The 7,867-nt window shown below is 34.2% G+C and overlaps 1 protein-coding gene across 1 annotated transcript in view; it reads right to left on the reverse strand.

Moving 5' to 3' along the window:
* Window positions 1-68, reverse strand: part of trim35-13 (tripartite motif containing 35-13) — a 14,424-nt gene extending 14,356 nt beyond the window's left edge. The window contains exon 1 of the mRNA XM_087245203.1: window positions 1-68. This exon is cut by the window's left edge and continues 159 nt beyond it. The gene's annotated coding sequence lies outside the window, so the exon portion shown is untranslated.
* Between the last annotated feature and the right edge of the window lie 7,799 nt (window positions 69-7,867).

The raw sequence follows: 7,867 nt of genomic DNA on the forward strand, positions 1-7,867 counted from the left end.
GCTCAGTACCTGGATGGGAGACCACATGGGAAAACAAGGTTGCTGTTGAAAGTGTTAGAGACACCAGCAGGGGGCACCCAACCTGTGATCTGTGTGAGTTCTAATGCCCCAGTAAAAGTAAAGAGGTCATTAAAAGTCCCATGGCACTTCTCGTAAAGAGCAGGGGTGTAACCCCTGTGTTCTGGCCAAAGTCCCTCAATTGGCCCCTTATGATCATGGCCTCCCAATCATCCACATCCACCAAATTGGCTGCATCACTGTCTTTTCAAACCACCAATAGCTGGTGTGAGGTGAGCGCACTGGCATTGTTGTCCTGTGGCTGCCGTCGCATCATCCAAGTGGATTCTGCACACTGGTGGTGGTGTAAGGAGAACCCCTCATGATTATGAAGCGCTTTGGGTATACGCGCTATATGAATACACATTACATATGTTTCACAATATTTAATACATACAGTACACATCTAATTATATGCAAGCTAAAATAAGGTTTAGATTACATTAAATAATTAACACTGGGCATCGAAGCACTGGATGGAGAATACAGCAGACCAGCAAAAGACCAAAGACCAGGTGTAATTGTTGGTACGGAGAACGCAGTCAGAGAAAAAAACTAATCCAACAGCGAATTCAGTTTCAGAGATGGATCCACAGCAGCCACAAGTCAAAATAGGCAGTGAACAAGAGAGGACAGATCAGAGCTTGACACAGCAGGACTACACAAATGACCACTGATGTCTTATTTAGCAAGAAGAAATAAAGCACTACTCATGTCTCCTCTGTCGTTGTTAAATGAGATGCTGAACAGTCTGTTGAAATTTAAACTGTCCATTGAAGTCAAGTAAATGTTGTACAGTGGTCATCCACGCCGCCTAAGCATAACCTAAAGCAACGGCTGTTTAAATGGCAATATTATAACACCATGCCTGCAACACCTCCCTGTAGGTGTGGAACCTGAAACAGATGCCCGAGCCACCTCAGCTGACTTCTCTCAATATGGAGGAGCAGCAGCTCTACTCCGAAGTCTACCATAGGTGAGATTAGGCACATAGATTGATCGGTAAATCAAGCGCTTTGCCTTTTGGTTCAGCTCCTTCTTTACCACAATGGACCGCTGCCTGTCAGTCTCATGTTCCATCCTCCCTCACTCGTGAATAAAACCCCAAGTCACTTGAACTCCTTCACCTTCCTCCAATCTGGAGATGACAAACCACCTTTTTCCGTATTTTTATGCTTAGGCCTGGTTTATTCATGCTAAATCATGCACTCCCACTAGATTAACATATTTTTCTTCAAGAACAGCAACTGATTTGATTCCTCATAGAGGTGAGCACAAACTCCTCTGAGCACTTATGATGTCTCCAGCAGTGGTCAACATTAGTTATCTACTTATCAAATTAAAAAGTAATTTCTATAGTTTATTTCCCTTATATTTTCAGCCAAACTTTTATCTTTTATCTGTACATTTAGATTAATGTCAATACTTACCCCAGAGTATTGACAATATATCGGCATATCGATTTATACTACAAACCGGTGTGTTCATAACTGTACATAAAAATATTATATATATTAGAAATAGGTTTTTAAAACTATTATGCTTAGAAATGTGCTGAAACAATCTTCCCTCCATTAAACAGAAATTGGGGAAAAAAATAAACAGGGGCGCTAATAATTCAGGGGGGCTAATAATTCTGACTTTAACTTTATATATATATATATATATATATATATATATATATATATATATATAATAAAAAAATATCAGTTTGCAACATCAAGAAGTGTAACAAGCTGTTTTTAACATCTAAAGATCATAAAAGAGATTTTAATATGCTCATACGAGAAGAATAAGGTCAACATGGAGGGTGAGAGAGCTCTTGGATTTCATCTAAAATACTTACATTTGTGCTCTGAAGGTCAAAGAATGAAGGGGTCAGGAGTTTGGAATGGCATGATGGTGAGTAATGAATAACAGAATTTTCAATGTTGAGTGAACTAACCCTTTAATGACTCCTACTTGTGGCTTCTTGATTTAAGCTAATTTGTGCAGAACATCAGTCCTGCTTCTGACTATGATGCTCATATATTGTTTAAAGACATGTGGAAGTTCTTACTTCACCTCTGTCTTCCTAGCTTGTGACTCCCTGAACTGTGAAATCCAGGATTTATCAAAGCCACTTCTGTGTGAGATGCAGTGGGGCAACAAAACCATTTCTACAGAGGAGAGACAGCCTTCAGTTCCCTTCACAAATTATGAAGTCTTAGACTAACTGTCTGTTCTATATCAATATAATACTTTGAAACCACATAATACTTTCTAACTTGTTTTCAAAAATAACACTGCACATTGTTATATACTGCATAAAACTTTAAGGTAGAATGTGGTCTGTTCTAGGCAGCTTCGAGAAGTTACCATAGTTCTCATAAGGATTTAAAGGGGCAGTTCACCCAATAATTACTTTTTCGTCATCATTTACTCAATGTTCACTTGTTTTAAACCTGATTGAGTTTCTTTCTTCTGTTAAACACAAAAGAAGATATTTTGAAGAATGATGAAAACTGGTCATTATTGACTTCCATGTCTTTTTTTTCCTTATTTTGTGGGATGTAAATACTTAAAGTACTTTTTGGTATTTTGACTTTACCCAGTAACAATTTAAATGGACTACTCATACTTTTACCTTAGTACATTTCTGTAAAAACAGTACTTTTTCTGAATTTTATTTCTAAATTAATTTCGAGAGGATTATATGCTTATGATTGCTTGTAGCCGGACGATCAGATGATTCCTAAACCACTATGAATACCCCAAGTTCCATAAAACAGCCATCTTCGTTTGGAAGAATCCCCATCCACCCCAACTCCTCCTCCTTTCCTGGATGGGTGGCACAGTGGCCCAGTGGTTAGCATTGTTGCCTTTCAGCAAGAACGTCACTGGTTCTAGTCCTTACCAAGCCAGCCAATGTTTCTCTGCAGGGTTCTCCCCGTACTCACGTGGTTTTCCCCCGGGTTCCTCCCACCGTCCAAAAACATGCAACTTAAGTTAATCGACTATTTAAAATCAGCACCATAGACATGCTCCAAGTAAGTAGTTATCTCTTAAGAGCTACCCCTATCTGTTCATTAGCTACTACAGCAGGGGAGTTCTTGAGATCTACCTGAGCTCAAACTCCCCTCTCTCCTTGCAAATGGGAGGGAGCCCTGGGCTTGAGGATCCTGTGAGCTCATAACTCTCTCCCAGGACAGCATGCCAAACAAACTTTATAATCAATCATCAGCTAAGTTTAAACTCTTGAATCTTCATTTAATTTAAAATAAAACAAATGACATCGGTAACACTTTATAATAACTACACACCATGAATCATTTATCAAGCATTAGCATCTAGTGAATTCATTATCTGTTAAGCATTAACTCTACATTAATAAACATTAGTAAGCAGTTTATAACTGCAGCTACAAATGCTCTATTTTTGACTTACAAACACATGTATAATGTGCCTAATAGCTGTATTTTCATACTGTTAATGATTTATTTTTCATTACTAAATTAAGTATTGCATTATTTACAAAGCAGTTATATAAGCATATTTGTTGTTTTTCAGGATCATTCAGAATGAGTAAGATTAATAAACTATTCAAATAAACATTACTAAATCTTATTTTTCAGGCATTTACTCATAGTTCATTTGTATGTTAAGAAATGGTTTATTAACTCAACTTCATCCAGTTTTGTGAGCTAATCTAAAGTGAGGACTATTAATGGTTTAAAAATCCCTTATAAATGACAATTAAAGACTCGTTTAATTTCTAAACAGGAAAAAAAGAACATAAACAACTTTATTCATTCCTGTTCGTTTGAAGATGCACAAATGAAACTGTTCTTCAAATGAAAAATAAATCTTTGCAACCTTATCTAAAATAAAAATGACTGTACAGTTAAAACATTGCATCTTTTGTATTGTTAAGTTAAATATAAATATAATATCGTTGTTGTTTTTTCCGGTTTTGTGTCATATTTTGACACTCCTGTTATTTGGCAATATTTAAACTTTTTTTAGAAAAGATTGCAAAGATTATTGTTCATTTAATTCTAAGCCTTATTTGTGATTTATAAGGGATTTATAAAGCATAAATAGTCCTCACATTAGATGAGGTCACGAAACTGGATGAAGTTAATAAAGCATGTATTAACATACGTAGTAACCATTAATTTATGACTGAATAATAATATGTATAAATGGTAATGTGAATAGTTTATTGATCATTTATTAACTCATTCTGAAAGATCCTAAAAACCACCAACTATTCTTAAATACATATGGTTTGTAAATAATGGAATATTTAATTTAGTAATAAAAAATAAATCATTAACAAAATATGAAAGTACAGCTATTAGGCACATTATACATGTGTTTGCAAGCCAAAATAGAGCATTTGTAGCTGCAGTTATAAGCTTACTAACATTTATTAATGTAGAGTTAATGCTTAACAGATAATGAATTCACTAGATGCTAATGATTAACAAATTATTCATAGTGTGTAGTTATTATAAATTGTTACCATTGCATTTTTACATTTTCTTCCATCTTTTATGCACATTAAATAGGGAAAACAGAGGTAGAGGTAAACTGGTGGGATTAACAAGCAAGAACCAACATCATTTCAGCTTAAAGGCTTAAATTTTTATTTATTCTTTAAAGTACTTTATAAAAAAGTATTAGTTATTAAAAGTTCCTTTTCTGCATAAAACAACAAAAAAGTCTTCATTTTCAGCATGATTATTATCATTTTTAGACAACAGAATACTTGCGTTATCGTTTTAGATGAGAGAGAGAGAGAGAAGAGAGAGAGAGAGAGAAAGAGAGAGAGAGTGTGTGAGAGAGAGAGAGAGAGAGAGAGAGAGAAACCCATATTTACTAGAATGACTGAATGATTTTCAGTCAAAACTAATGAAAACATTTGTTTTTCTGGCCCATTGAAATGCACAAAAAGAAAAATCTTTAAATGGTGATGTTTTGACTTTGGAATAAATGTTATTGTGTTATTAATATTTTACTCAAATCCATACCTAATAAATAAAAAATAAATCTAGAGAACTGTCAAGTGGTCTCTTGTTGTTTAATGATTAGCTGTCTGTTTCATATACCGACAGAATGCTCATGATTGAGTGCAAATAAAATAGTTTTGAGATCCCAAAGAAACACAAAATGAACGTTCCCTGTTAAAACTAGTTGCAAATAATGCTTAGAAGTGACTACATTTTTAATATACATTGAGAATTATATCATGTAATAATGTGGCTAAAGGCCATCATCCTCTATCATTTTCTTTGCACTTGTTGCACTTGATACATTTTTTGAGGATTTTTTTTTTTTTTTGGAAAAAAATTACCAAAACTTGTGACAATGACTTTATATTATTTATTTTACTTCGTTTTTAAGCACAATTCGGTAAGGTGGGGGAATAAAATAATAATTCCCTATCTTGTTTTTAATAAGGGTATTTTTACATTTTGGGTGAACTCGACCAGGTTAAAAATGCACTGCTAGAGTGGCCCCAAAACCCCCGCCGCACTGCATCATACTGACATCTAGTGGTAGCAATGCGGCCTAATAATCTTTAGGTTGCTGTCGATGATCTTCATGCAAAAAATAAATAAATTTATTAATTAATTAATAAAAAAGAAAAAGCGGATCATAGAAACATACACCTACCCTTCATGATAATGTAACTACTGTGTGCTGTGCACGGTTTCAACCCTTGGCAGGTCTTTTATGGAAAGCATGTGCTGTCATGAATAATTAAGAAGCAGGCTCTTCTCACAGGATAACAAAACTCAGCTATGAATAATAATGAGAAACTGATGCGTCATCAATCACCTAGCAGTTGAGTGCTACGTCACTGATTTTGATCCCTATTTATTTTTTTAATTATGTTTCATATTCATGTATAAATTCTCTAACAACAAAAAAACGTGTTTTACTGTGTTTTATAAGGAACTAAAAAAATACTTTTGCATTATTCAGCATAGTGCTAATCAAAAAGCCATTAAAACTGTGCAACTGTGTTTTAAATTTTTTGATTAATGTAAAGGTCCTGCTTATTTGTATTTGTAAGAATTTTAGTTAATTATTTATACTCTTGTTTTTATGTTTGTTTATTTATTTATTGTTGTTATCATTTACTTTCTATCACCTTGACATTGTTTTGTTTACTGTATTGTCATGTATCTGTTGTTTAAAGCTTAATAAAAATATATTTATATGTATTAAAAAATTTGCATTACACAGACCAAGCTTACCAGGTGTATGCAAAGCACTTGATTCGTGGTTCAAATTCAATCTTCAATGCTAATTTCACCCTCACGCTCCATCATGCTAACATCAACAACTTACAAGACAAGTTTTTACCTCGATGAGAAATTTTGTCGAGATTTAATCTCGCGAGATCTCGTGACACCCTTAAAATTAAGAGTTAATTTTAAGGTATCTCGCGGCCCACCTGCAGGATAGCTGAGGCCCACTGGTTGAGAATCCCTGCATTACACTACTGAGTAAAAACAGGTCATTTTTGCATTGTTTAGATCAAATTCCCTTATTTTTATTTAAAAATAAAAAACATTATTTTTACATTTACAGAAGAGTTTTGCATTTTGGGTTTTCTGGATTTTCATAAAGTGTTTATTTTCCAGTCTAATGTAAATAAAACCTCCAAAAGGCACTTTCAAGTTTTCTTTTTTTTCGAACTTTAGAAAGCTTGAAAGCTTGAACTTTAGAAAGCTTGAAAGCTTATTAAAACTTTAGAAAGCTTGAAAGCTTATTATAAACCTTATATAAACCAAACTTCTGTTTTATTCATGAAGTATTCATTGAAGTTTTACAGAGAAATATGTACATATTTGCCACATTCTACAAAAAAAAGTTTCATTATTTTTTAATTATAGAGCGATAAAATTGATTCCCAAAATCTCTTGTGTAAAATCTTTTGACCCTAATGTCATTTTGAACCTGACTTTATCTAATGTTCAAATATATTTGTGCACATAGTTTTCTTTCTCTTAAATGTTCATTCAATCATTTTCTTTTCTAATCTAGGATCGCCACAGCAGAATGAACCGCTAACTTATCCAGCATATGTTTTACGCAACCCATCACTGGGAAACACCCATACAAGTTGTACACTACAGACAATTTAGCTCACGCAATTCACCTATAGTGCATGTCTTTGGACTGTGGGGGAAACCGCAGCACCCGGAGGAAACCCACACGAACGCAGGGAGACCATGCAAACTCCACACAGAAACGCCAACTGACCCAGCGGAGGCTCGAACCAGCTACCTTCTTGCTGAAAGGCGACAGCACTACCTACTGCGTATTCCACACGTCATTTCATTCATTTATTTATTTTTTATTTTTTTATTTATTGTTGGAAAATCCAACATGTTGAAAACTTGTATCCGTTGATTTCTATAGTATTTGTTTTTCCTACGATAGTCAGTAGTTACAGGTTTCCAACATTCTCCAAAATATCTCATTTTTTCAACAAAAGAAACTCATAAGGGTTTGTGACAAATGAGGAAACATAACAGAATTTATGGCATAGTGACAGAAGAAAAAACAAACAGATATCAAATAATGAAACAAGTAGGCCTACTCATGATGGGAAGTAACTGTGAGCGTTTTCATTTATGGGTGAACTACCCCTTTTAAACAATATTTTAGAAAACAAAACAAAGTGCTCCTAAAATTATGAATTGATTTGGATAATTTATAGTTTTTCTTTCTGTTCGCTTGTCTCCTATTCACAATGTAGTTTTTCAGCATTCAATCAACTGTCCTTCCACCATGTCTGTAGTTTTATTGA

The sequence above is a fragment of the Danio rerio genome, chromosome 3 (genome assembly GCF_052040795.2).
Source record: "Danio rerio strain M-AB ecotype USA chromosome 3, GRCz13ab, whole genome shotgun sequence".
In the NCBI taxonomy this organism is placed as follows: domain Eukaryota; kingdom Metazoa; phylum Chordata; class Actinopteri; order Cypriniformes; family Danionidae; genus Danio; species Danio rerio.